The sequence below is a fragment of the Cyanistes caeruleus genome, chromosome 28 (genome assembly GCF_971803275.1).
Source record: "Cyanistes caeruleus chromosome 28, bCyaCae1.hap1.1, whole genome shotgun sequence".
Classification (NCBI taxonomy): Eukaryota; Metazoa; Chordata; class Aves; order Passeriformes; family Paridae; genus Cyanistes; species Cyanistes caeruleus.
This window is the reverse complement of record NC_141728.1, coordinates 2,517,655-2,545,129: the sequence shown is the minus strand read 5'-3', so window position 1 is coordinate 2,545,129 and position 27,475 is coordinate 2,517,655. Positions and strand designations below refer to the sequence as shown.

The window sequence follows — 27,475 nt, the reverse complement described above, 5'->3', positions numbered from 1 at the left end:
GAGGGGACACAACGGCTCAGAAGGGACTGAGCGGGGGGAGAGGCCTGGGAGAGGCCCAAGAAACTGAAGAGGGGGCTGGGGCTTTGCCGAGAGGACGGCGGGGCTGAGGGGATGGAGGGGGCCAGGAGGGAGCACACAGAGCTCAGGGACTGCAGCTCTGCCAGGCCTTGCAACCAATTGCAGAGCCTCCACTTTTGCCACCACAGCTGTCCTGAAGAGCTTGAGGACAGGCAGACACTGAGAGGAGCCAGCAGGGAGAAGCTGAAGGCCTGGAGCAAGAGCAGTGAGCAGGGATGTGCTGGGGCCACGCGAGAGCCTGGGTGAGGCCCCAGGGCTGGTGAGGCGGGGCAGGGCTGAGGGCGGCGTGGGCTTTGGCCGTGGGCGCTGCCCGGCCGGGCAGGAGCGGCCCCTGCCCGTGCTGGGGCTGCTCAGCGCTGCTGCCCCGGCCGGCACAGGGGCTGTCCTTGGGCAAGGCAGCTGTGCCGGCAGGGCCCGGGAGCTGTGCCGGGCTGCCGGGGGCTGCGGGACAGTCCCGCCGCGCCTGCGCTCGCCACACGCTGGCCCGCTCGGCCTGCTTGTTCTTGCCAACCCTCCTGGGGAGGCTCGGAGATTTTCGCTTCCCTGCTGGAAGTGCAGCTGCTGACTCGCTCTTCCCTTTGCCTCCCAGATGTCCCATCTGCTGTCCCTGTCCAGGAGAGCTGCTCTGCATGGGAGGGAAAGACCGAGGGAGAAGCTTTGAAGATGGGGCGGCTGATTTGTTCTTATGCAGTTGTATGGATATTTAGAGTGGGACAGTGACATTTGTATATTTTTAAATAGTTTTGTTTTATATATCTATATGTATATATATTGTGTGAAATATGTAATATTTAATCTGTATTTCCATCTGTAGATTGTTCTATATGTATATCTAGTGGTATTTAGTTCTATTTAAACATGTATGACGAGTTATAGTTGTATAATTCTATCTATCGAATTCTTAGTACAGGGTTATTTAGAGGGGGACACTGATAATTTTTTATTTCTAGATGGGCTGTAAGCTTGTTGTAATCTGTAATAAATTAAGTTGTTAAACACCTCATTAATCTTTGTCTATAGTGACTTGTTGAGGTTAGCAATAAGTTTAGCTTTTGCTAACTGAAATTGGTATTTGTATATTTTTACATGGCATTGTTGTGCTAATATAATAAATGACTTTTTTTAAACTTAATTGAGATTTTGATAGTTGTGTATTGTCAGCGCAGGTGTAGTAATTTGTAATAAATGGCATTTTTCAACTGAAATGGATTCATGTGTATTTGTAGCTCAGCTGTGCGGCTGCAGCAATCTGCAAGCAATGACATTTATCAGCTGAGATGGGTGGTTTGTGATTTGTGCTCTCCAAAGCAATGGGCAGATGGAAATGCCCTGACGCTGGAGGATTTTGGTGATGAAAATCTCCAGCCACGCCCAGCACATGCCCCACTTGCGCTCAGGCTGGGCAAGGAAAGCGCAGCTTTGGGATGGCAGCAGAGCCACACGTTGGCTCAGAACTCGCTGCACAGGCCTGCTGAGAAAACTCTGGGACTCTGCTGCGCGTACAACTCCAAGCAGGAGGCAGCAGGGCAGGAGAAAGCATTCACAATGAAAATACAAAGAGAAATTGTGTCCAAACAGATGTGAGGATACGCTGGGAGTTTGATCAAATGCTCTAACTCACCACTGCCTGGGCTCATCTTCAGCAAAACTAGTTTGTTCAAAGCTGAACACCGTCCAGGAAAGAGAGATTGCTCTATCTTTGGTTCAGGAATGGCACGGTGACCAATCCCAGGTCACTCGGTCCATTTGCACCCAACACCAATGTGATGGATGGCAAAAATGGCATTTATTGCTGGAGAATTTGACACTTTATAACCTAGGTTCACAGTGTCACTCCCATCTGCTTTCATCACAGCTAGGTGCTATTGGCTAATTACGGGGGTCATTACCATAAACTATGGAGGAGGGGGGTGACTCCATCTTTCCGTTACATCCCGATATCTTCCGACCGCCGGGCCCCAGCTGACCACATTTCCCCCCTCCTTATGCTTAACTAAATTTGCTAGAATATGAGTTGTATTAGTCTTCTAAGTTCTAATGTTATTTTATGTATATCTGTTTTTAATCATTTTATCTAATTTATCTCTATTATGAAAAGTTTTAAAAGTAGATATAATAGACTTGAGTAAAAATATAAGGTGCACTATACTTAAGTAAAAAGGTTAAATACTTATTAAATCGACACCACAGTATTTCATTAACAAACAATAAGGCACAGGAGGTGACCAAGTGCATTCTTGGAGCATCTGCTGTCTTTCGACAAACAGGATGTTGACCCTCTCTAGTTGGCTCTTGACAAAAGACACAAGCTTATTTAAAACATGGTCCAAAGTTTAGCACCAGTAAGATCATTTCGATTGGCCCGATCAGAGTGGACACCAGGCTGGTCAGCCACGGAGACTGGTTAAACAGCGATTCGAACCACCCTTGTTGGGCCTCTCTATCTCTCTTTCTCTGGGCTAATCTTTCCCTCAGTTCAGCCATAGAATCTCTGACCGCTCCGGTGTGATCAGCATAAAAGCAACACTCTTCTTTCAGGGCGGCACAGAGGCCTCCTTGCTGCATTAGCAGAAGATCTAGCCCACATCTATTTTGTAAGACAACCTCAGAGAGTGAGGACAGTGACTTCTCTAAAAGAAAGATGGATCTTTCAATCCTCTGCAGGTCCTCATCGATCGTCATCTGCAGCTGAGAGAACCCTTGCTGTTGGGTGTCTCGTTAGGGACTTTTGGATTAGGTTCTTTTTCCCTTTCAACTGAAGATTGAGGAGAGAGAGGCAGTTTTCTCTTGTTCGGTCTCAGTTGTTTATTCTTTTCTTATCAGCATTACAAGGTACAAGGAGCTATGTGCACTATGATAGAAAAGGGGTAAAATGGCTAACAAAGATCGTCTTCAGGTCTTTAATATGTCCATTTACCCAATTAACAGATGCCAACTAAATTATTTTTCTTAGTGACCCAAAGACCCAACACCTGTGCGCTGCACTGTGGCATTTTTTACCCAATCACTTACTACTACCCAAAAAACCCTTAAGAGAAGAATATGAAGAAGAAAGGAGAAGGACAAGAGACAACACCCTAAATCCTGCATCTTGTCTCCTGTTCTCTAAACTACTTTTCCCCCCAGTGATTTAAGAAACTTTCTAATCTACACACTTATACTTTTCTATCTAGCTTTAACATTTGTTTTCATGTATCACCATGAAAACATGCTCATGAATTTCATGTCATATGAAATTCAGTGTTTCTTTGAATCCTAGAACTAAGTATTAGAAACAAGGGCACACACTCTGTATCCCAGACTCCAACACCAGAGTGAGCTAGTGAGGAAAATGCCTGGCCTGGCTGGGCAGGGAGCTTTTGCAGGAACTCAGGAAAAAGATGAGGGTGCATCACCTTTGGACAGAGGGACAGGCAACTCAGGAAAAGTTTAAGGATGTCATTAGGTCCTGCAGAAAGAAAAGAAGAGAGGTGAAAGCTGAATTAGAGCTTAACCTTGCCGCTTCTGTGAAGGATAATATAACACATCTCACGGGAGCTGATCTGGCTCTGTCACTTGGGCCTGCACAGGAGTGGGTCACACCCCAGGAGCAGGATGAGCCCAGCTGTGACTAGAGTACTCTACGGGTTTTAGCTGTCACTCTGCTCTGAGGAGGCAAGGACAAGAGGGAGGTCTTTTGCATGGGATAACAGAGGATTTATTGCTCTGGGGAATCTTGGGGGCAAAAGACAGAAAATGCCAGCGTGCAACAGCTGAAATAGGGAGGTGGTTCAAAGGGAGGGTCCAAAGCATCAGCTAATCACAGATAACCTGGGCAGGGTAAAAGGCAGGGTTCACAAAATCATCATCCAATTGGGGCCCAAAGCACCAAGGATCCACTGTGACACTGCAGGGCCCAAAGCACCAAGGATCCACTGTGACTCCACGGAGTGTCATGGAACCGTGGAGACCATTGTGACACTGCAGGGCCTCATGGAACCATTCTGACACCAAGCTGGCTGGGAGTGTGGATGTGCTGGAGGGCAGGAGGGCTCTGCAGAGGGAGCTGGACAGGCTGGATGCAGGGCCCAAAGCCAACAAGGTGAGGTTGAACAAGATCAAGTGCCGGCTCCTGCACTTTGGCCACAACAAGGCCTGCAGTGCTCCAGGCTGGGGCCAGAGTGGCTGGACAGCGGCCAGGCAGAAAGGGAGCTGGGGCACTGATGGACAGCAGGCTGGACATGAGGCAGCAGTGTGCCCAGGTGGCCAAGAAGGCCAATGGCCCCTGGCCTGGATCAGGAATGGTGTGGCCAGCAGGAGCAGGGCAGGGATTCTTCCCCTGTGCTGGGCACTGCTGAGGCCACACCTCGAGTGCTGTGTCCAGTCCTGGGCCCCCAATTGAGGAAGGCCATGGAGGGGCTGGAGCGTGTCCAGAGAAGGGCAACAAGGCTGCTGAGGGGTCTGGAGCACAAGTCCTGTCAGGAGTGGCTGAGTTTGGTGGGTTTAGCTCCACCTAAAATCACCAGAGTATGTACTTATTTTTTCCTTGCTGTGAAATATGTATGAGGAGAAGGGCAAAACAGGCTTAAAACTTAAAAGGAATAAAAATACTTTATGGTCAGGTCTACAAGAAGAAGAAACAAGCTAAAAACCTCCAGAAACTTTTCCTCCCCCCTCACCCAACTTTTCCTTTCCCAAGTGACACAGCACAGACAAAACCTGGGATGTTAAAGCAGTGACAACTCTACAATAGTCTTTTCATCAGTCTGTGCAGGGAGAAGAGTTTTCTCTTGTCATGCCATGGAGAGTTCTCCACAAGAAACAGTTTTCTCGTGCCTTTTCATTTCTACAAATGGCAGTCACCTGGGCAAAACTCTGCCCTCTCCTCCCATTTTCACACCACTCAGAGGTGTGTTCATGGGCCATGAGCACAAGGGGTATATTTAAAGGATGAGTTATCCAAAGGCAAAGGTTCTCTTCATCTCTGAGAACGGAGGTTTCCTTCTCTCCCTGGGGGCAAAGGGTCTTCATCAGCTCTCATCTCCCTCTCTCTCTGTTCAAGCTCTCATGGGATCACAGCTACTCCACCATCTGCTTGGCTTCATCAATGGATACCTTTGCCCAGTTTCATTTTTATAATCAGGGGGTCTGTTGGGGTGGACCTTCCGGGTCCCCTTCAGTCATCTTGTGGATGTGTGACTGCAACCACCTCTCCTTTCCCTTCTTTCTTTTGGCCATCTCACTTCCACTTTGGACACTCATTTTTCCAGTGGCCAAATTCTCTACAGTACACACATTGGGCTCTACCCTGTTGAGACGGGCCTCGTTTGGGTGGTCCTTGTCCATCCCTTCCTTTCCCTTTTCCTTCCTCCTGTACCACTGCTACTAGCTTCTCCATTTCTTGCTTATATCCCTCTCCTCAATTGCTGAAAACTCTCCATGCCTCTTCCAATAAGGCTTCTAAGTTTCACCCATCTGCCCCCCAAAGCTTTTGGAGTTTCCACCTCATTTCCCCCATGGATTGTTCCAGAAATAGATGAACTAGCTGCTGTATTCCTACTTCAGAGCCCGGCTCCAGTGGTGTGTGTCTGTGCATCGCGTCCTTCCAAGGATCTGGGAATTCCCAGGGAGATTCCCAGGGACCTTGTTTGATTGCATATAAGGCTGCCCAGTTCATGGTTTTAGGTCCAGCCCTCTCCACTCCCTTCACTCTCCACTCCTGGCAGCTTTCTGACTTTCCCCTTGCACTCAACTGATTTGGATCCCATGGTGGGTCCTGCAGAGGAAAGTATTCTTTTCCATCCATTTGTCATGTTTTATAATGGTCCTTTGCCAGGTCCCCTGCTGGTTTTAGAACCAATTGTTTCTCAGTTTTGGTTAATGCATCTAATAACAATTGTGTGTCCCTTCAATCAGGGTTATGTTGTTTGAGTATATATCGTAAACATTTGGCAGTGTTTACTGGGTCACTTTGATAATTCTTTGTGACCTTTTCTCTGGCCTCTGTGTCGAGAGGAGAAAAGGGTTCCTTAACTACCATTGTCCCTTCTGGTGCTATTGCTTCCCACAAGGGTGCCTGTAGTCCCTGCTTTCTGCTCCGGGATGCAATCGGGCTACCTGGGGGTGTTGGGGCTGATGCCCCCTTAAAGCTGTCGGGAGGAGGTGGAGGGGAAATGGAGCTTCCAGGTGTGGAGGAGGCAGAGGGGCAAATGGAGCTTCCAAGTGCACCTCTTCCTCCTGCTGCCTCCTAAAGGGAGGGCTGATTAAATGAGTACAGTTCTGTTCTTGCTGGGCTGCTGCTGGATAGGCCTTACTCAGCCTGATGCACCTCTGGCCGAGGCTGCAGCTCCAACAGCACCGTTTGAGCTTCCCTTTGTTGGCCTCATTTTCTTTCTCAAGGGCCAGCACCAAAGGATCAGAGGGGGCTTTGATCCCACAGTCCCTCTGCCATTCAGGGTTATTCCAGAGGGAGAAAAACATATCACAACCCCAAAGCTCATCCCACTTCCCCTGGTGTCTAAGGAAAAGCATGAGCTGCTATAGATGTACAAAATGCTCGTGGTGAGAGACTTCTCCAGGGTCAAGCTGTTCAGGTATAAGCAATTTATTATTTGGGTAGAGGGAGGAAGAGACCCGTTTCTGCTGCCAGCCTCGGCGTACACGTGGTCAGGGAGGGAGAGAGACTGGAGAGGGGAGAGCAAGAGCCAGGGGTAAGAGAGTGGGGAGGACAAGAGAGGAGAGCTTAAAGAGAGAGAGGGGGGAACAAAAGAGTGAAGTTCTTGTTAGAAGACATTATATCCTTTTCCATAGTGAATGTTCTAATTCGCTGTAACCAACCACTACATGATACACCCACTAAAGAATTTACATTTAGCCTTTACGAATTACTACATTACCATACAGTGTTACATTTCAAACTGTAAAAGCTTTACAAATTCCTCTCTTGCTGCTTGACCTTTGGATTCTCTGTCTGCAGAAGGACATTGTTTCATCAACAGGGATTCTCCTTTAGCTGGCTAAGCTATTGTTCTGTGGTTATACACTAACCCGTACTCGGCATCTTATGACTCAAAGCGAGCTTTCATTTCTATTTCCATTCTAGGCTTCATATTTTCAGAATCTTTTGCTAAATAATCATATTCATAAAGTTTCCCTCTTTCATCCTCTCCAACACTTTTTGTTGCTCAAACCCCCAGCTTTTGGTTAAACTGTTCCTTTTAGGAGCCAAATTTTCCCTTTTGGGTCCACATTTCCTGTCTGGGCTCCCAAATTCACCTTTTTTTGGTCCAAATTTCCATTTTTTAAACCCAGATTCCCTTTCTGGCATCCAAATCTTCCACCTGAGTGCTCGATTTCCCCCTTTTTAGGCCCAAATATTACTTTTTGAGTGCAAATGTCCAACCTGAGTGCCGACAATGTTGTTTTTTGCCCCAAAATTCCCACTTTTGAGCCCGACTTCTCACTTTTTGACCTAATCTCCACATTTCTTTAGCTCAAATGCCCTTTTTTCATCCCAAATCTCCATTTCTTGCCACAGATTTCCCCCCTGACTGCCATTAGCTTGCCTGGGTTGACCTTTTAGCATCAGACCCCCATTGTTTTAATCCAAACTCTCAATTTTACATCTAAACTGCCCCTTTTGTTGCTCAGACCCCCAATTTTGGCCTAAACTGTTCCTTTTCCAGCCAAATTCTACTTTTTCTGTCCCAATTTCCCATCTGGGCTCCTGTGAAAAAGAACATTCACTTTCCTGGTTAATTTTAAAATGATAATAAGAAAGTCAGAAGGAGACAAAGACAGTAAAGCAAAGGGTTAAAAGGGCTGGGTGTTTGGCCCTCTGCCAAGAGCACCCCTGGTGTTTTGGAAACACCCCTTATATCCCATTTCTATTGCATCACCTGATGCATATTCATAGACTTTATGCATATTCAAACTTTCCCATTAACTACTTTACATTTCCCAGGAACTGTTTAGCATGGCCACTCCTTGGGTCTGCCTTTTTACAGCATGCCTGTGTCTTGGCTTGTGGTTTTAATCCTCTTCTTCTCACCTTTGAATTTGGGCCTTGGCTCCTTCTTTGCACAGCCGCTGAGTGTTGATGGCAGCAGGGTCCCCATCATCTGTTCACTGGAGTTATCCCAACTGAGCAGACAGTTCAAACATCCTCTATCGACTGTAACAGCAAAGCCATTGGAACGTGATACATACAGCATTCATCTGAATCCTTGTGAAAAGCCAATATTATAATATGTATTTATAACAGCTTCTAGGAAATGCACATTCCTGTGATAAAGGATGTATTTTATTCCTGCTCTCTTTGGAGCAGAGGTGATTGCAGCATTCTGTGATTGATATTGAGCCAGGGTCTCTCCTCAGGAGGTCTGGCCTGCTCAGAGAAGCTGTGCCTTGAGGTGTGAGCCAGTGTGGACAGCCTTGCTCCACATTCCCCAACCCCATCCTCTGTGTCCTCCTTCACCTGGGACCTGCTTTGCTTGGAGAGCTGCCTGCACTCAGGAAAGAGAGGTTTATCCCGTTTTTTTTACGCAATCTGACACTCCTAAGTTCCATTGTTAAAAACAGACGCACTCCTCAAGTGTGTGCCAGCCCAAGGTGCCACCAAGGAGGTTCCCCTTCCCCAAGGCAGAACCCTGCAAGGAATGTTTGAGACCTTTGCACTCCTTGACTGAGGCCCTGCAGTGTCACAGAGGCCCCTGGGTTCCAGGAGGTTCTGCACTGTCCCAGTGGATATTTGGCTCCATGGAGCCCCACGGTGTCACAATGCTCTTTTTGGTTCCCCCAGGCCCTGATCTGTCACAATGGGCTTTTGGTTCCATGAGGTTCCGTCCTCAGCAATGGTCTCTGTAGTTCCAAAGTGTCACAAGGGCCCCTTGGTTCCAGGAGGTTCATTGGTGTCACCATGGTCCCTTGGCTCCATCAGGCATCCCAATGTCACAAGGGCCCCTTGGTTCCAGGAGGTTCATTGGTGTCCCCATGGTCCCTTGGCTCCATCAGGCACCCCAATGTCACAAGGGCCCCTTGGTTCCAGGAGGTTCATTGGTGTCACCATGGTCCCTTGGCTCCATCAGGCATCCCAATGTCACAAGGGCCCCTTGGTTCCAGCAGGTTCCTGGAGCAGGACTTCCCCTGGGCCACAGAAGGGCTCCTCTGCTCTGTCCAGCAGCTGGGGCCATAACTCAGGGCATCTCCCCCTCACAGCAACTGGGGAGATAACCCAGGCCGCACATCTGTCCTGTCCTGACTTCTCTCTGCTGCCAGGGAGCTGCAGTTCCCAGCTGCCCACAAACATCTTGCCTTGAGAGCAGCCTGAAGGGAGATGAGCCTTGGATTCTGGACTGACACACACTTCACTTTACAAACTAGAAAAGCTTCAAAAAACTTGCACAAAGCACAACTCTTCTGCATAGCCCCTGGAAACGGGCAGGGCTTCTGTGCCAAGCCTGGATGCATCTTGGTGCTTCCTTTCTGGAAGCTGAGGGAAAGAAAGGGCTCCAGGTGTGCTCCACCATCAATTGGGTGCTGAGTTCCATTGACTCCTAATCTGTGCCAGCTCTTCACGAGCTGTAATATAGGGAACTTGATTGTGCACTGGGTTTGTATCCACTAGCACTTCTTTGGGTTATCCTGTGGAGGAAGCAGTCTGTTTAAAGTCTCTTGTCTGTTCATCTTGAGTCCATTCAGTAAATAATTCATTTTCTAATAGACCTAATGGGCCATTCTAAAGAACTTGGGAGCAAGAGCAATTTGGGGTGAAGGTGGCCTGAAACAGAGCTCCTGCCAGAAACCTGAGCATAAGGCAGAACTTGGCTAAGTGTTCACTCTATTTGTAACAACATATTTCATTAAAAAAAGACACAGAGAGAGAAGATCTTTTTTCCCATGTATTCTTTTCCTGTTTATGCACTGATATCAGCAATCCCCAGCTGATATTGATCCCCAGCACCTCCTCCTGCACTCTGAATAGATCTGAAAATCAAGACCCTTCATGGCTGACAATCCATCAGACTTTGTCCCTACCCCCACGCCACCAATTCCCTCATCCAAGCCCTGGCACTCAGAGCAGCCTTGTGCAAATCTGAGCTCCCTCCCCTCCAGGCTTTGCCTGCAGCTTTCAGCTCCTTGGCTCCAACTCCCACCTGCTTTCCTTGCAGAAGGAGCTGCCCCAGACACAGAGGGATGTTCATTCCTTGTCAGCAAACAAAGCAAGGGAAGGCACAGCTCCATCCAAACAAAAGTCATTCCTGTGCTGGATATTCAATCCACTTTGCACAGCAGACAGTCTCAGTGCAATGGAAAACACCTTCTGTGCCCAGCACAGGTGCCAAGATGCCCCAAAGCCTCCGTGCCCCGATTCTGCCCAGATTTGCTCTTTGCACACACGAGGCACACGCTGAAGTCACGAGCTGCCTCCATGGCCAGAGGGAGGAAAAGAGAGAAAGTGGCTGAAGAGCTCTCTTGTGCAGAGCCACAGCTGCACTAATCCCAAACTGCTGGGATTGCTCCCAGCAACTTGATCCAACAGCCTCTGCAGCATCTGTTCCCCAGCTCAAAATCTGTCTGGATGGGCAGGCCCGAGGAGTGCTGGGGAATGGAGCCACATCCAGGGGTGTCCCCAGGGCTCAGGGCTGGGGCCAGCTCAGTTCAATCTCTTTATTGCTGCTCTGGCCCAGGGCACCCAGGGCCCCCTCAGGCAGCTGCCAGGGGAGCCCAAGCTGGGCTGTGTGGGAAATGCAGGCACAGAGAGCTCTCAGGGCCTTGAGCATACAGGCCCAGAGACAGAGATGGACACAGAGTTTGACCTGAGACCACGGGGAAGGCTTGGGGCTTTACAACAATGAAGCTGTACAAACATAAAGTAAGAATAAGAGCTTGTAATTCAAGCCAAAATATGTTTGACACATGCTTTCAGCAAGTAGAAATATGCTTTCTAGAAGTGAATAAATATGTTAAGTAAGATAATAGAGATTTTGAAGTTTCACATATAACCTGTTCTAAAGTCAGTAAGGAATTACAGATACAGCAATGTAAGTTTCTGTAGTGTTCTATGTCTGGATAAGAAAAGACACATTGCAGCAGCATCGTGTGAGATGAAGCAATTGATGATTGGTTTATGAAGATGCTGCTGAGCTTTTGTGTGACCTCTTGATTGGTTAAAAAGTGTATAAAAGACATTGTAACTAGAATTTTGGTGGTTTCTGAGGTGATGCATTGAATGTAACACCTTAAGTGTCTCACCCTTGCCTGAGACTGATGGGCCATGCAATAAAATACCTTTTCTAACATCACTCAGTTGGCCTTGTGTGCTCTGATCCCAATAGTCCCTTTCCTCATCTTTAGGAACCTTATCCCCCTTAATAAGGAATGGATGTTGTCATTACCTAACCTCCTTTGCCATTAATGTATTGATAACATTGTTTTTATTATCCTTCACAGAAGCAGCCAGGTTAAGTCCTAATTGAGCTTTCACCTCTCTCCTTTTCATTTCTGCTTACCTAAAGACATCCCTGAATACTTCGTGAGTTTCCTGCCCTTCTGTCCAAAGGTGATGGACCCTCATCTTTTCCCTGAGTTCCTGGAAAAAGCTCCATGCCCAGCCAGGCCAGGCATTTTCCTCACTCATTCATCTTTTGGCACACAGGGACAGGCTGCTCCTTCCCCCTTAAGTTTACTTTCTTGAGGTGTGTCCATCCTTCCTGGACCCCTTTGTTTTTAAGGGCTGTTTCCCTTACAAAAATCAGTGCCTGATTCAGTTCTCCCCAAATCTGCATCCTGAATTGGCCAAAGTCTGCCCTCCATAATTCCAGTGTAGAAATTTTGTTGCTGCCCCTCCTTCTGTCCCAGAATATTGAAAACTCCATTATTCCATGGTCACTGTGCCCCAGGCAGCCTCTGACCACCACATCTCCCAGCAGCCCTTCTCTGTCTGTGAACAGCAGGAGACACAGCTTTCCTTGGCACTGGGAGTGTGCCCAAAATTCCCTAAAATCAAAACTGCTCAGCACCAATGCAGCATTGAGAAGCAGCATTCTTGATGTGGCCAGATGCTCGGGGGGACAGCTCCTCCCAAAGCCGGGCATGCTGAGCACAGAGAAGTTTCTGTTTCTGTTCTGTATTTTGCACACCCCCATTCATTGATTGTCCCAGACTAAACAGACATATGGTAATCATGAGCCCAAAATGATGAACATATTTCCCCTCCCCTTCCCACATGCATTCTTCTGTGCTGGGGTCTCTCTGCTGGTCCCTGCTGGTGCTGGAGCCCAATGTTCCAGTGGGCCTGGCTGAGCTGGCAGGACACTGAGGCTGGAGAACTTCCAGTTCCCCTCCTTCCACCATGGGCACTGTGTGGTGTCCATGGGCCAGTGGGTTTGGAGAAGGAGCAGTGTGTGCTCACCCGGGGTAGACAATTGATCATCTGGTGACATGAGGTGACAGAGTGGGCTGTGACATCACAGAGTGGGGTATGTGAGGTCACTGAGCAGCTATGACATCATAGGCTGTCTTTGTGATATCAGAGATCTGGCTGTGACATCACAGCGTGGAGGTCTGACATCACAGAGAAGGCTGTTATGTCACAGGTCTCTTTGTGACATCAAAGAATGCGCTGTGACATTACAATGTGCCTGTGTGACATCACAGTGTGGTTTGTGATGTCAGAGACCAGTTGTGTGACGTCAAAGAGCAGACTGTGACATCACAGAACAGGCTATGACATCACAGAGCAGGCTGTGACGTCACATAGCAGGCTATGACATCACACACCTGGCTGTGACATCACAGAATCTGCTGTGACATCATGGCGTAAATTGTGACATCACAGAGCTGTCTGTGACATCATGGGATACGCTATGACATCATAGACAAGTTGTGTGACATCACAGAGCAGGCTGTGACATCACAGAGTAGGTTGTGACATCACCAATTTGGCTGTGACATCACCATGTGGCTGTGTGACATCACAGAGTGGTTTGTGACATCACAGAACAGGCTGTGACATCACCGGGTAGAGATCTGACATCATAAATCTGGCTGTGACATCATAGAGCTGGCTGTGACATTATGATGTGGCTGTGTGACATCACAGAGTGGTTTGTGACATCAGAGACAAGTTGTGTCTGCTTTATGATGTCAGACAGCCACCCTGTGATGTCATAGCCTGCTCTGTGATGTCACATCCAAATCTGTGACATCATAGATCTGGCTGTGACATCACATATTTGGATGTGATGTCAGAGAGCAGCCTGTGACATCACAGGGTGGCTGTCTGACATCATAGAGCAGACAGTGACATCATAGAGAGGGCTGTGACTTCATAGAGCACGCTATAACATCACAAATCTGTCAGATATATCAAAGAATGCTCTGTGACATCATAGTCCATTTCTGTGACATCACAGAGCAGGCTGTGACATCACAGAGTGGTTTGTGACATCATAGACCAGTTGTGTGACCTCACAGAACATGCTGTGACATCAGAGAGCTGGCTGTGACCTCACAGGGTGGAGGTGTGACATCACAGATTTGGCTGTGACATGACAGAGCAGGTTGTGACATCACAGAATTTACTAGGACATTACAATGTGGCTCTGTGACATCGCAGAGTGATTTGTGACATCAGAGATCAGTTATGTGACATCACAGGTCAGGCTGTTACATCACAGAGTTGTCTTTGACATCATAGAGCTGGCTGTGACATCACAGAATTTGCTGTGACATACTAATGTGGCTTTGTGACATCAAAGAGTGGTTTGTGACATCAGAGACCAGTTGTGTGATGTCATAGAGCAGGCTGTGACATCACAGGTTGGAGATCTGACATCACAGAAATGGCTGTGACATCACAGATTTGGATGTGACATCATAGAGCAGACTGTGACATCACAGAGCAGGATGTGACATAACAATGTGGCTGTGTGACATCACAGAGTGATTTCTGACATCACAGACCAGTTGTGTGATGTCACAGAACAGGCTGTGATGTTACAGAGCTGGCTGTGACATCACAGAATTCGCTGTGACATCACAATGTTGCTGTGTGACATCCCAGAGTGGTTTGTGACATCACAGAGCAGTTGTGTGACGTCACAGAGCAGGCTGTGACATCACAGGGGGCTGTGTGATGTCACTGCGTTGGTCACTCTGCCCCAGCCCCCCCTCACACTGACCCCCCCAGAGAAGTCCAACACTGTCCATGCCCAGTGGGGTCCCCTGTCCCCCGCTGTCCCCCCGGTGCTCCTGGAGCCACAGCCTAAGGATGTTGCACAGGATCCAGCCCAGAGCCTGGCACGGGGACAAGGGGCCGGGGCTGTGTGAGCAGGACATCAAGGACATGCATGATCCCGGTCCCTGGGGCCTGGCTTGGGTTCCCCAGGGCAGGAAAGATGTCTGGCAGCTGGAGCAGGCTCATGCCAGGGCCTCCAAGCTGGGGCTGCAGCCCTTGGGCTGTGAGGAGAGGCTGAGGGAGCTGGGCTTGTCCAGCCCGCAGCAGGGAAGGCTCAGGGGCTCCTCATCCCAGCCTGGCACTGCCACCCAGGAGCTGATGGAGAACACAGAGCCAGGCTCTTCACCGGGGGCTGGCCGGAGACAAAAGACAATGGGGGCAAGGGGAAAGAGGGGACAGCAGCCAGGACAGCAGGAAACCTTTGTTCCCATGGCCTCAGCCACGTGCTGACATGCTGCCCCCTCCCTGTTCTTTGCCATTTGCCAATCCACACCAAATCAAGCCTTGAACCACCTGCTCTGGGCCTCTTGCTGACACCTTGGGCTGCAGACTTGCTGAGATCCTTTCCTATTCAGCTCTCGGATGATCCTGGGACAATGCTGGTCCCTGTTTGAGACTGGAGCAGAGAAGATGGGACAGGAGCCCTCCAGGGCTGTAGGGGACCTGCAGCTGTGGGGAAATGCGGGGAGTTAAGACTCATCGATCGGATGATTTCGTGCTGTACAAGGAGACAGGGCGCGCCTCCCTCACCCCTCTCTCCCTCCTACCCTTCTTCTCGTCTCAGTCAGTTCTTGACGGGAGCAGGCAGAAGTGGCGCTGCCAACTTATGGAATAAGAAGCAGAACAGCTTCCTAAAAAACGCCGTATTTCCATCCACCACATTGGTGTCTGTTCATATGGTCCGAGCGGGCTTGAGGGAGCCGCTGTGTCGTCCTCGAGCCAGGCCGCCCTGCTGGTTTAATGGCTTCAAATGGTGCCAAAACCCAGGACGATCACCCAGGAGACGGGAATCACCTGGACGAGTGAATGATGGCTGGAGCGGTGGGACCAGCCCGGCGGGGAGGATGCTCCCGGACCCACGGCGACAATGGAGGCGCTCGTGAAGGTTGTAACTCAGGTACATAAGCAGTGGGGGATCGACTACAAGCCCAAGGATTTTATCCTTGCAGTTACAAGATTGATGCAGGTAGGAGCTATCGATCCGGTGGATTTACTCCACCCTGAAGTATGGAGAAAGTGCACTGACGCCCTCGCAGAGGACACTATGTCCTCGGGCAGTGGGAAATCGCTCAAATCATGGGGGAGGGTTGTATACGCATTGCGGAAAGCTTTGCAGGAACAGGAAACATGGAAGGCCGTGCAAATGTGCCTCCGAATCACCCCAAAATTGGGGGTTGGGGCAGCCACGCAGACAGCTGACTGTGACCCTACTGAGTCCCTGCCCTCGCAAGAGCAGGCGTGCTCCATACCCTCTCCAAGCCCTGGCACTCCCATGGGGCCGGAACAGGCTCGATCCCCTTGAGGCGATCAGGCTGTCAAGACTGGCCGCTCCAAAGCTGACTTGGAGTCAAAAGTTTTAGAAAGGCTTCCGCCTTATGCACCACAATATGGCGCCGAATACCAAGAGGGAGGGCGGAGTGAGAAAGCAGGTGGTGGGGGAGAGGCAGAACCGATGGACATCGCGAGCTTGCGCAAGCGACTGGAGGTGGAAATTTGCATGGTGGGGGGCGCTGAGGTCGGCTGGGCCAAGGGGGAGGATGCGTGTGAAAGAAAAAGAGCCAATCAGGGTGCCCATTGAAAAACATACTTTTATATGGCCAGAACCCCCGTGAGCAGGAGGCGGGGCGAGTCGAGGCAAAAGAAATGCTCCACTCCCGAAAGGGGAGGTAGGCAGGGCCGGAGCCCAACAAAAAGATGCTGGAGTCCGGAAATGTCGAGTCAGTCGACTTCCGGCTCTGACTCAGACACCAGTCAGGGCGGGTGGTCAGATGGCGGGTCCACAGCAAGCTCTGATTCGGAGAGGGAAGTAACAAGGGCATATCGAGTTAAGAGGCAACTCCCCCTCACCTCCGCGAGTAAAGGGCGAATCATAGGAAACCCCCTTACTGATTGGAAAAAGATAAGAATCTCCTGTGCCGATTGGGCCCTGTTGGCCCAACTGGCGTTTCCGGTCCAATTAGGAGGGCAAGGTGGAAATCAGAGAACATATTTCCAAAGACATACAGGCTGTCATTAAGGCTATTGCAGACAAAGGAATTAATTCAGCAATGGTCTCCACCCTCATTGATGGCATTTTCAGGGGAGATGACATGTTACCTTTTGACATCAAACAGACTTGCAGATTGATTTTCGATGGGGCAGGGATGATTGTTTTTAAGCAAGAGTGGGAGGAAAATTGCGAAAAAGCAGCTAGCTTTAGTAACCGGAGCAGATCACCCATTTCATGGCTCCAACCTTCAGTGCCTGATGGGCATGGACCCAAACATGCTCACCCCCCAAGTGCAAGCCGAGGGCCTGCAGGCCCAGGAAGTCATGGCAACCACCCGAGCCACTAGAGAAGCTATCTGCTCAGCCTGCAGAGTTGTTTCCAAACCATCCCCATGGTCTACTATAAGACAGAGCAAGAGCGAAAGTTTCACTCAATTTTCAGACCGTTTGCAGGCAGCGGTTGACTCTTCGGCCCTGCCGGCTGAAGTGAAAGGCCCGGTCGTAGCAGAATGCCTTCGCCAACAGTGCAATTCAACCGCCAAAGAAATTTTGCGGTCCTACCAGCCGGAGCCAGCGTCACCGACATGACCAAACATGTTGCGAGGGAAGAACATCTCGCCACAATTCAGGCAGTTGTGCAGACGGCAATCGTTAACGTAATGGCTTGCTTCAACTGTGGTCAGTTGGGCCATGCTGCAATCAACTGTCCCCAGTCAGGGAAACCTCCTCCTACATGCCCCTCACATCCCCCCCGCCAGACCCGACCCAGGGGGCCTTGCTGGGCTTGTGGGAAAAAGGGTCATTTTGCTAAAGACTGAAGTTCCAATTTTCAAGGAAACGGGAAGGGGAGGGAGGGGAGGGGGCAGTCGGGCTGCGTGCAGCCCCCTCCCACTTGGAATGTGAAGCGGTCCAACTACGTCGCACCCTGGGGTGGGGATCTTCCAAACCCAATGCCTCCATGAGAAGCAGCCAATTTTGCAGCGATGCCAGCGGCCCAGGCGGACCCCTTCATGCCTCAAAAGGCTAGACCAGCCCCCAACACCCCAGCCCCTGGGTGGCCATGGCCGTAAACTGTGATAACCCTCCTGTGGTTTGGGGGATTTAGTGTCTTTATGACATCCCTACACCTCCTTGAACACACTCCCCGAACCTTGTCACCATCAGCGTTCCATTTTTAATTGACACCGGGACAGATGTCACGGTTTTCTCAGAGACCCACTGGCCTACATGCTGGGAATTAGAAGAGGCTGCTATGGTGGGTGGAGTTGGGGGTACATCCTGGGCACGGAAAAGTGTTCAGCTAATTGCAATTACAATCCACGCCGAGAAAGGGCCTGAAAAAACCATCACTATCTTCCCATATGTCCTGCCAAAGACTCCGCCCCTGCTAGGAAGAGATGCGTTGAGCCAGCTGAGAGTTAAGGTGACAAATTTATCTTAAGGGCCACTGCCAAAGACCCACTCCCGCCAATCAAGCTGACATGGAAGTCGTCTGACCCAGTGTGGGTCGTGCAGTGGCCCCTCTCCAAGCCTCGAATGACCGCCCTTCTCAAGTTAGTTGAGCGTGAGCTGCGACATGATCATATTGAACCTTACACAAGCCCATGGAATACCCCAGTTTTTGTCATCCTGAAGTGATCGGGCAAGGGTTTTCGCCTGTTGCATGACTTACGGGAAGTAAACAAAACAATCGAACCCATGGGCCCTGTACAGACATTGTTACCTATGAATTCAATGATACCGCAGGGACAGCCCTGGGCAGTGCTGGACATTAAAGACTGCTTTTTCTCGATACCGCTGCATGAAGAAGACAGGAAACGGTTTGCTTTCTCCATCATGTTCCCAAATGGCCAGCGTCCAAACCTGCATTTCCAGTGGAAAGTGTTACCTCAAGGCATGGTCAACTCGCCCACCATCTGCCAGATCACAGTCGACCGAGTGCTGACACTGGTTTGGAGTAGTGACCCAGCTGCGACCATCATACAACATATGGATGACATCCTAGTCACTCACCCATCAGCAACCCAAGTAGAACAACTTATTTCAGCCATCTCAGCAGCACTGGAAGTGAAAGGATTCGGGATTGCTGCCGCCAAAATAGAAAGAGGACCATGTGTGACCTTTCTGGGGGTCGGAATTACAGACTATTACATACTCCCTCCCCCCAGATAAAAATCAAGGGAGACATTCAAACCCTCAACGACATGCAGCAATTTGTAGGATCCTTACAGTGGCTCTGCAATATTGTATTGGTACCCCCCAAGGTCATGGCCCCTCTGTGTGGTCTCCTGAAAGGAAAGCACCCATGGGAATGGAAAACTTTGACACCGGAGGCAACTAGCTCCCTAGACTACATCGAACAACAGATACACTTAAGCACGCTTTCTAGCGTTTCCCAGGAGGGGGAGTGGGAGCATTAGCCCAAGGACCCCCCGATAAGGCTCGGCCGATACAATGGGTAGTGCTGGGAAAGCCATCATGCACGTTCTCCCCCGGAGTTGAGCGCCTCGCTAATTTGGTCGCAAGGGGCAGAAAACTTGCTCTGAGTCATCTTGGTATTGAGCCATCCACCATATACCTACCTGTTCGTAAACAGATCCCAGCACAGTCACCCGCAGTATTAGAGTGCTTTGCCCTAGCCCTTACAGGATTTGGGGGGGAGATTCGGTATGCCATCAAACCACCTTGGACACGGTTTTTAACAATCATAAACATCGACCTTCCACAGAAAGTCAAGGACTGGCCCTTACCAGGACCAACGGTTTTCACTGATGCATCTTCAACTACCTCGACCGCAGCCGTAGTGTGGCAGTCAAAAGAGCAGTGGCACTGCATAAAGATGACTTATTATAATCTTTCAGTTCAACAGCTAGAGGCGTCAGCTGTGGTCCTGGCATGCAGACTGTTCACCACTGAGCACCTCAACATCGATTCAATGTCTGTGGCCAAACTTTGTCCATGTCAGGGCCAGGAGTAGCAATGTCCACAACCGCCATAATGCTGGAAAAAGCATTGTATTCCAGGAAAGGCACCATATATGTTATCCACATTAACAGTCATGACCCTATTAAAGGATTCTTTCAAGCCGGAAATGATAAAGTGGACTCTGCCACCAAGGGGTTGTGGACCCTCAAGGACACGCACCAACTTCACGAATTACTCCACATCAGGGCCAAGGTGCTAGTCAAGAAATGTGGAATTTCTGCCACTGACGTGAAACATATAATAGCCACGTGCCCCCATTGCCAAAAAGCACTGCTATGGTCCTGTGGAATCAACCCTAGAGGCCTCATGGCCTCAGCGCTGTGGCAGACTGATTTTACACTTTGCTAACTGCTGAAGCCCCAAGCCTGGCTAGCTGTAACCGTTGACAGCTATAGCGGAATGATCGTGGCTACGCAGCACCAGAAAAGCAACTCTCAAGTGACCATCCAACATTGGCTGACGGCCGTGGCACGGCTCGGCATCCCGAGCTGTATAAAAACTGATAATGGAACAAATTTCCTCTCTAGTTCCACGAAAGAGTTTGCTTCTAAATGGGGCATCACTTTAGTCCACGATATCCCTTATAACAGCACCGGTCAAGCCATAGTTGAGCGTGCCAACCAGATGCTGAAGACAAAACTAGAGGTGCTGGCTAAGTCAGAAAATTTTTCCAGCACCATTCCGGCCAAAGATTAAGCGTGCTTGTTAGCCACTGCCCTATTAGCATTAAATCAGTTTTCTAGAGGAGACAGTAAAAGTAGCCCTGCCCAGAAACATTGGGCTACCCAAGCACTAGAAGGCCTGCTAGTTACCATCAAAAATGAGCTAGGTCAATGGGAGTGGGGGTGGCAATTGGTCCTAGCCAGACATGGGTATGCTGCCGTTAAAAAAGACGGCGAGATTAAATGGTGTCCTCTGAAATCCATTAAGCCAGACCTTAAATTGAATACACAAGGTGATGCTAATGGAAATGTTGAGTTTCTATTTACAGGACTACTCCTTTGGACGCTGCTATAACCTGTATTCCAGAGCGGAGAAAATGAAGAACGAGCCTGCAAACACCCTGGCCACTTCCTGGAGTTCACCCCTGGTAAAATCCATGCAACCCTGGTACTGTTGTGCAATCCTGGTCCTGTGGCCACTGATTGTGGCACAAGCCAGGTTTGATCCCAATTTCCATCAGCCATACCGATGGGCTCTTCGCGATCCCGTGAACAATAGAGTAATACAAGAAGTCACTACAGCAGGCACCCCAAGATTTTCTGTGCTCATTTGAGATATTTTCCCCAGCATGGTAACACATGACATCCATCCTCGTTCTGAGCTGTAGCAGTCATAGTGATGTGGTGTTCAGCCTCCAAGCCTGGCAAAGACTATTGTTACCAGCTAGGACATTAGTTTTGCGGCTACTGGGGGTGTGAAACAATAGTCCTGAGTAACAGGTGGGCACCACCAAGAGCAGATGAATTTCTGCAGGTAACTTGGAGTCCTATGGGCAGTATGCAGCCTAGTTTTAATTTCATAGGACAGGTGTTTTATGGCTTTTACGATGACCGGTCTAAGGTCTGTCATCGAATGATCATGCAGGTCTTGCAGCCAACCGTCGCAAGTTGGACCACAGGAAGAATGTGGTCAGCATTCTTGAATAAGCCAGGCAAAGATCCCGGCAAAGTGGTACAAATTATCCGGCTCCCAAATGTGAGGCCTAAAGCAGTTGGCCCAACATTGTAGTACAGTCAGAAAACTCACAATTCAACAATTTGTACTATTGCCTAAACAGGAATCTTCTCCCAACGAATCTAGAGCAACCGCTTCTCATTCGCTTTACCAAATGCTAGACGCTACCTTTTTGCCTTTAAATCAATCTAACCCCAATGCTACACAGTCTTGTTGGCTATGCTATGATACACAGCCCCCCTTCTATGAGGCTGTAGCTCTTAACAGTTTACCTTTGTGGTCCAGCGCTCAGGCCCCGCTCCAATGCCGCGGCGGATCACCATCTCGTAGGATCACTATTAGTCGCATGACCGGGCGCGGGGTGTGCTTGGGCGAAACAACCACCGCTGACAAAGAGGTTTGTGCAACTACCATACAAACAGACAGATCCAAGAAATGGGCAATCGCCCCTTTGTCCGGCACATGGGTTTGCTACTGCACTGGGCTGCAAAAGCCCATGTGTTTTTACCGAAAACTTGAACGCTTCGGCTGACTTCTGTGTGCTAGCTGCTGTCATCCCCAGGGTCCTATACCATTCCAGAGAAGAAATGAACCCATACCTTGAGCAGGCCAGCCACCTTCAGAAAAGAGAGCTGCTAACAGGACTATCAATAGCAATGTTGCTCAGACTAGGAGTGACCGACACAGCCACTGGTGTCTCAGCCCTGGTAACCCAGAGTCGGAGTCTTTCACAATTACAGATGACTGTAGACGAAGATCTGCAAAGGATCAAAAAATCTATATCCTTTCTAGAAAAATCAGTCTCCTCACTCTCTGAAGTTGTCTTACAGAACAGGCGGGGTCTTGATCTTCTGTTCATGCAGCAAGAAGGCCTCTGCCTCACCCTGAAAGAAGAGTGCTGTTTCTATGCACACCACACCGGAGTTGTGAGTGACACCATGGCGGAACTACGAGAAAGACTGACCTGACGGAAGGCAGAGAGAGAAGCCCAACAAAGCTGGTTCGAATCCTGGTTCAACCAATCCCCGTGGCAGACCACCCTAATATCCACCCTGATTGGACCTATTTCCATGCTAGTCTTAGTTTGACTTTTGGACCCTGTGTGTTAAACAAACTAACAGCTTTTATCAAAAGACGCCTAGAAACAGTTAATGTTATGTTAGTCCAATGCCAGCAGTTACTTTAAGTTTCAGTTTTAAAAGTTTTGGACATTCATCACCTTTTAACTGTGTTTTAGGCTTTCAGCAACTAACAGTTCCAATTCTTATAACAGTGCTACCTGTTGCAATTTATAGTGCTAATTTTAGTCCCCTTTGTAGTTCTTAAAGTTTACCACTTTAGATAGTTTTTAATACATCATGGGAAGGGGGGGAAATGTGGAGAAGTTCAGGGAGTTAGACTCACCGATCGGAAGATTTCGTGCTGTACGAGGAGACAGGGCGTGCCTCCCCTCCCTCTCTCCCTCCTACCCTTCTTCTCGTCCCGGTCAGTGCTTGATGGGAGCAGGCAGAAGTGACGCTGCCAACTTAAGGAATAAGAAGCAGAACAGCTTCCTAAAAAACGCCGTATTTCCATCCACCACATTGGTGTCTGTGTGCATATGGTCCGAGCGGGCTTGAGGGAGCCGCTGTGTCGTCCTCGAGCCAGGCCGCCCTACCGAGGAACGGCAGCATGCAGCTTGTGAGGGCACGAGCACATCTCATCAGCTGGGTCAGTTGAGTACTTCTAAATAATGTCAAAGTTTTCCCACCTGGAATTGTACGATGTCAAGAGAAGGAATACTGATCTTCCCCTCAATTTGTGTTACCAATATTCTGTCTCTTATTTCATGTTCTTCTTCATTCAGGAGTTTCCACCTCTCCTGTTTAAATGGCCGTGTCTAAGGACATCTCTTAACGAGAGCAGCTGCATCTGTGTCCTTCCCATTGCTCCCAGACTTCCTCCTCTAGCTGCACTCTGGGCATTCCAATGGCTCTCAACTGAGTGGCTTCACACTTGGAGCTTCAGGGAGTTGCCCAGTCTTTCAGAACTTCAAATAACTCATCATGAAACATCTTAATTGTGTTCATGGCTCTTACAATTACCTTTCTCTAAAAATGTTCCTGTATGGATATCCCTGGTGGATAGTGGGCACGTCAGATGCTGCTGGGTTGTCTCACATAGCTGAGGGAAGAGTTTTGATGTTTTTCAAATGGTATCACGTTTACATTTGTTCTGTTGGCCATGAAGAGAAACTTGCTGTGCCTCTGAGTGTCCCCAGTTGCTGAGCCCCAAAGGACACAAAGGCGCTGAGTTGTGGTTCCCAGTGCAGTGGTGGCACTTGGAGCTCCCTCCATAGGCACAGCAGAGCTGCCGTGTCCCACAGAGTCCCTGGCAATGCAGGGATGAAGGGAACAGGCCAGGCTGTGGGGATCAGGGCCAGGGCACGGCCAGGGATTTGGGCTGGTTGTGAGGCCAGGGCAGGACGTGGCCCTTGGCCTTGCTGAACCTCATCCAATTGTGCTGGGCCCATGGCTCCAGCCTGCCCAGATCCCTCTGCAGAGCTTCCTGCCCTCCAGCACAGCCACACTCCCAGCCAGCTTGGGCTCCCCTGGCAGCTGCCTGAGGGGGCCCTGGGTGCCCTGGGCCAGAGCAGCAATAAAGAGATTGAACTGAGCTGGCCCCAGCCCTGAGCCCTGGGGACACCCCTGGATGTGGCTCCATTCCTCAGCTGCTCTGGGGGCCAGGGCTGGGATGAGACCCCAGCCCTGAGATGGGGGGCTTTAGGGACAAAGGCTGATGGATTTTCAGCCATAAACGGTGATAGTAAAAGATTTTAAAATCATAGGAAATAAGGAGAGTGAGGAAGAAAGTTAGGCTTGGCTAGCCCTGGTAAGAGTGTTAAAAGTAGGCCCTGGGAAATGTTAGGCCTTGTGCTTGCTAAGATCCTGTGAAACTGCACCTGTGTAAGCAGTATATGGTAAATGATACAATTGATAGATGTGATTAGATATAATTATTGTTTAAAGAGTCATGAGAAACTATGTTAGGGGTTTGAGGGGGGATCATGAGAAATCCATGCTTGGGTAAAATCAATGCATGAAATACAATAATGTAAGTTTAATAATTAATATGTAAATTATATAATGATAGATTATAAAAACACATTCAGCTCAAAACCAAGATGAGTCAGATTTGGGTCTTTGTACCCCTGACACCCAGAGCTCTTCAAAAAGCACCTTCATATAATCATTCTGTGATTATGTGTTCCTGAATGCTAACAAAGGGACTTGATTTTCAGATCTATTCAGAGTGATTTAGGAGGTGGTCCGGATCAATATCAACTGGAGATTGCTGATATCAGTCTATATACAGGAAAACAAAACTAAATAGGTCAAAAAAATAACCCTGCACTATTTAAAAATATAGTATATTCTCTTTGAATACACTTCTGGAATCTGTATAATTAACCCGAGAAGAACTGAAGACTTAACATTAAATTATTCACAGGGGCTTGTCTTCTTGGAGTGGTTTGAATTAGGACTGAATTCCTGGGCTGAAGAGCTGAAGACTGAACAAGCCTCTGGAGAAGTAAAACTCATCAGGGAACCTCCCTCCAAGTTGCTGAGGATCCATCCTCAGCAGAGCAGGAATGAACAGATCCCAGGGTTTCCAGGCTGCTGAAGAGCTGTGAGCTCACGTGCAGTCCCAGGGGCTCCTTGGGGACATCCCAGGGCTCCTTCATCTTCCTGAGGGTCGTGAGGTGACAGTCCCAGGGCTCCAGGGTGACAACAGAGGTGTCACCACACTGCCAAGGAGCCAATTTGTCACAGGCAGTGACAGGAGTCCAGTGGTGACATCCCTGTGCTGCTAAAGAACAGTGAGGTCAGAGACACTGCCAGGGGCTCCAGGGTGACATCCCAGCAGTGCCCAGGCTGCCAAAGAGCCGGGATGTCACCGACACTGCCAGGGGCTCCAGGGTGACATCCCAGCAGTGCCCAGGCTGCCAAAGAGCCGGGATGTCACAGACACTGCCAGGGGCTCCTGTCATGGGCACAGTGGGAGCTTCAGGCAAAGGTTATTAGAGAAGCTCCTGTTGGGTCACCAGGTGCAGAAAGGACCCCCAACACCCCAATTACACCCCAAGATCCCCCAAGGCAGGACCCCCAGGATTTCTAAACTCCTTCTGTGAGAGGAGCCTGGGAGTGGCTGGATCCAATCCCAGTCCCAGACTTTGTCAGTGATTTCTGTGTAAAGGATTATACAGGTGGAACTGAACCTTTGTACAACTTTGTCCCTCAACATGAAGAACAGCAAAGCAGAAGTATTTATATACATATACATCTGATTGATTAGGATCATGACTCGACAAAAAGGTCTTAATCAGAATCATTTACTCCACTGTATAGTGGCTATAACATCAATTTTAACATAGTGCCCTAGGAAAGAAAAAACACTGAGATGAAAGAGGCCCTCAGGCTCCTGATCTGGACAGAGCTGACCCAGGGGTTTGGACAGTTCAGAGCCTTCATCCCTGAAGACCCCTCAGTGACCACCAGAGTGAACTGTGCATGCCCAGAGGGGTGTGGAGCTCATTACCATATGGAATGGGGATGGGAGAGGACAAGAAATGAATATGCATGAAGACAACTGGGCAATCCTATGCATATGGAATACCTTGGGGAATAAATAGAGAATGTACAGATTGTGACGTTTGCACATGTCTGTGGAGGATCAATCCCCCGTGTGCCCGGGTGCCTGTCAATAATAAATAATCAAACCTACTTTAAAGCTACTGCAGTTTTAGAGCCTTTCCATGTGTCAGTTTTGGGGAGCCAGGCAGGAGTCCTCTCTATCCCCCTGTGGGAGCACACGGGGGATGGACTCCCCAAGGCGCGCCCCGGGATCTTCTCGGGGTACTCCTCAACTGGTGCGCTCAGCGCAGGGATAGACGAGGAACCTGCTGCCCGTGGATCAAAGGGTTTGTATTATAATCCAGCCTCGGGGGGGCTGGACTAAAGGGCTGCTGCTGCTGAGCCCCAGGGAGACGTCCCTGCGTGTAGCCTCGTCCCTGCTGGGGTAAGGTGGGCTTGCAAGTGACCATGGGTCAGTGAGCGGTGCAGGGACCGCTTGGGCTGATTGCGCGGCCGGCAGGAGGGGACCGGCTGGGGCCGGCAAAGGGGGGTTCATTGACCAAAGGGATTGGCCACTGGCAATTCTGGGGGTGGCTTGAACGAACCCCTGTGTTAATGCTGCTATTTGGTGAAGTGTGTTATGTCCAGAATTTTGGTTCTGTGTGACTGACTGAGACAGTGGCTGAGACATGGTTAGGACAATTAGAAGTGTAGTTTGTGATTTGAAGAGTGTAGTTTTGGTTCTTCTCCTTCGTTGCAAGATTTTCAGCAGTCATTGTGTATTTTTGCAGAGCTTTTAGTGATTTGTGTGCATTTCTGTAGCAATACTGCTCTCTTGTGTCAAAAGTTATAATCCCAGCACACTGGTAACTTTCCTTCACTTTCTGTGTTGGGTACCGCTGGGTGTTCAATCTTATTAGTCATAACAAGTGATGGAAGAGATGAAAGAACGCTACAAGCCTGGCAAGGCAAATTAAAGGACTACCTCTGGCCCAGAGGTTTGGCCTGGACCCTTGGGAGTTTGTAAACCCAGGGCACCACTGGACAGACAGAGGGAACGAGCGAGTGTTATTAGAGGGAATTTATCAAACTTCTGCCAGAAAGATCACAGCTTTGGATTGGGAACAGCCCTCTCCTAAAGATCTGTAAATGCCAGAAGGGACAGAAGGGATGCCAGGAATAGTGTGTATTTGTGCTATTGGGGTGTTTCATTCACAACAGGGACAACATTTTGCGTGGGTATTATTCCAGTGTAAGGTTTGTGCACCACGCTGGCACTGCTCTTCTGCCCAACAGCCCAGGGGGTGCCCGCAGTGTGAGCGAGGACAGGTTGGTCGTGAGCCTGAGATCTTAAAGCTTGTGTGTGGAAGGACCCATTTTGTGCCTCAGACTTGGGTTGTGAACAAAGAAGAGGGGGAAAAGACTCTGAGACATTGTGAGGAAAAATTTAGATCAAAATGGGATAAGATGAGAAGAAGATAATGGGGGCAGAACAGAGCAAAGAAGTAGCAAGGGCCAGCCCACTGGGATGTGTCTTACCACATTGGAAAGAAATCACAAGCCCTGGGGGCACTGAGAACAAAGAGTTCAATAAAATATTGTTCTCACTGGTGGCTGTTGGATCGCCTGGATGACGGTGCAAGGTGGCCCCCAGTAGCACAGCAGAGTACAACACCCTGCTGCAGTTCATGCTTTT

General features: G+C 49.3%; 1 protein-coding gene across 2 annotated transcripts in view; it reads left to right on the top strand.

The window, feature by feature from the left end:
• LOC147649026 (uncharacterized) overlaps positions 1-27,475 on the top strand; it is a 519,865-nt gene that overhangs the window by 8,104 nt on the left and 484,286 nt on the right. Inside the window, exons 7-8 of one of the 2 annotated variants that reach the window (XM_086865023.1) lie at positions 207-320; positions 668-1,097. The gene's annotated coding sequence lies outside the window, so the exon portion shown is untranslated. Of the gene's footprint in view, positions 1-206; positions 321-667; positions 1,245-27,475 lie in introns of both variants that reach the window. The other variant, XM_086865022.1, reaches the window with a different exon arrangement.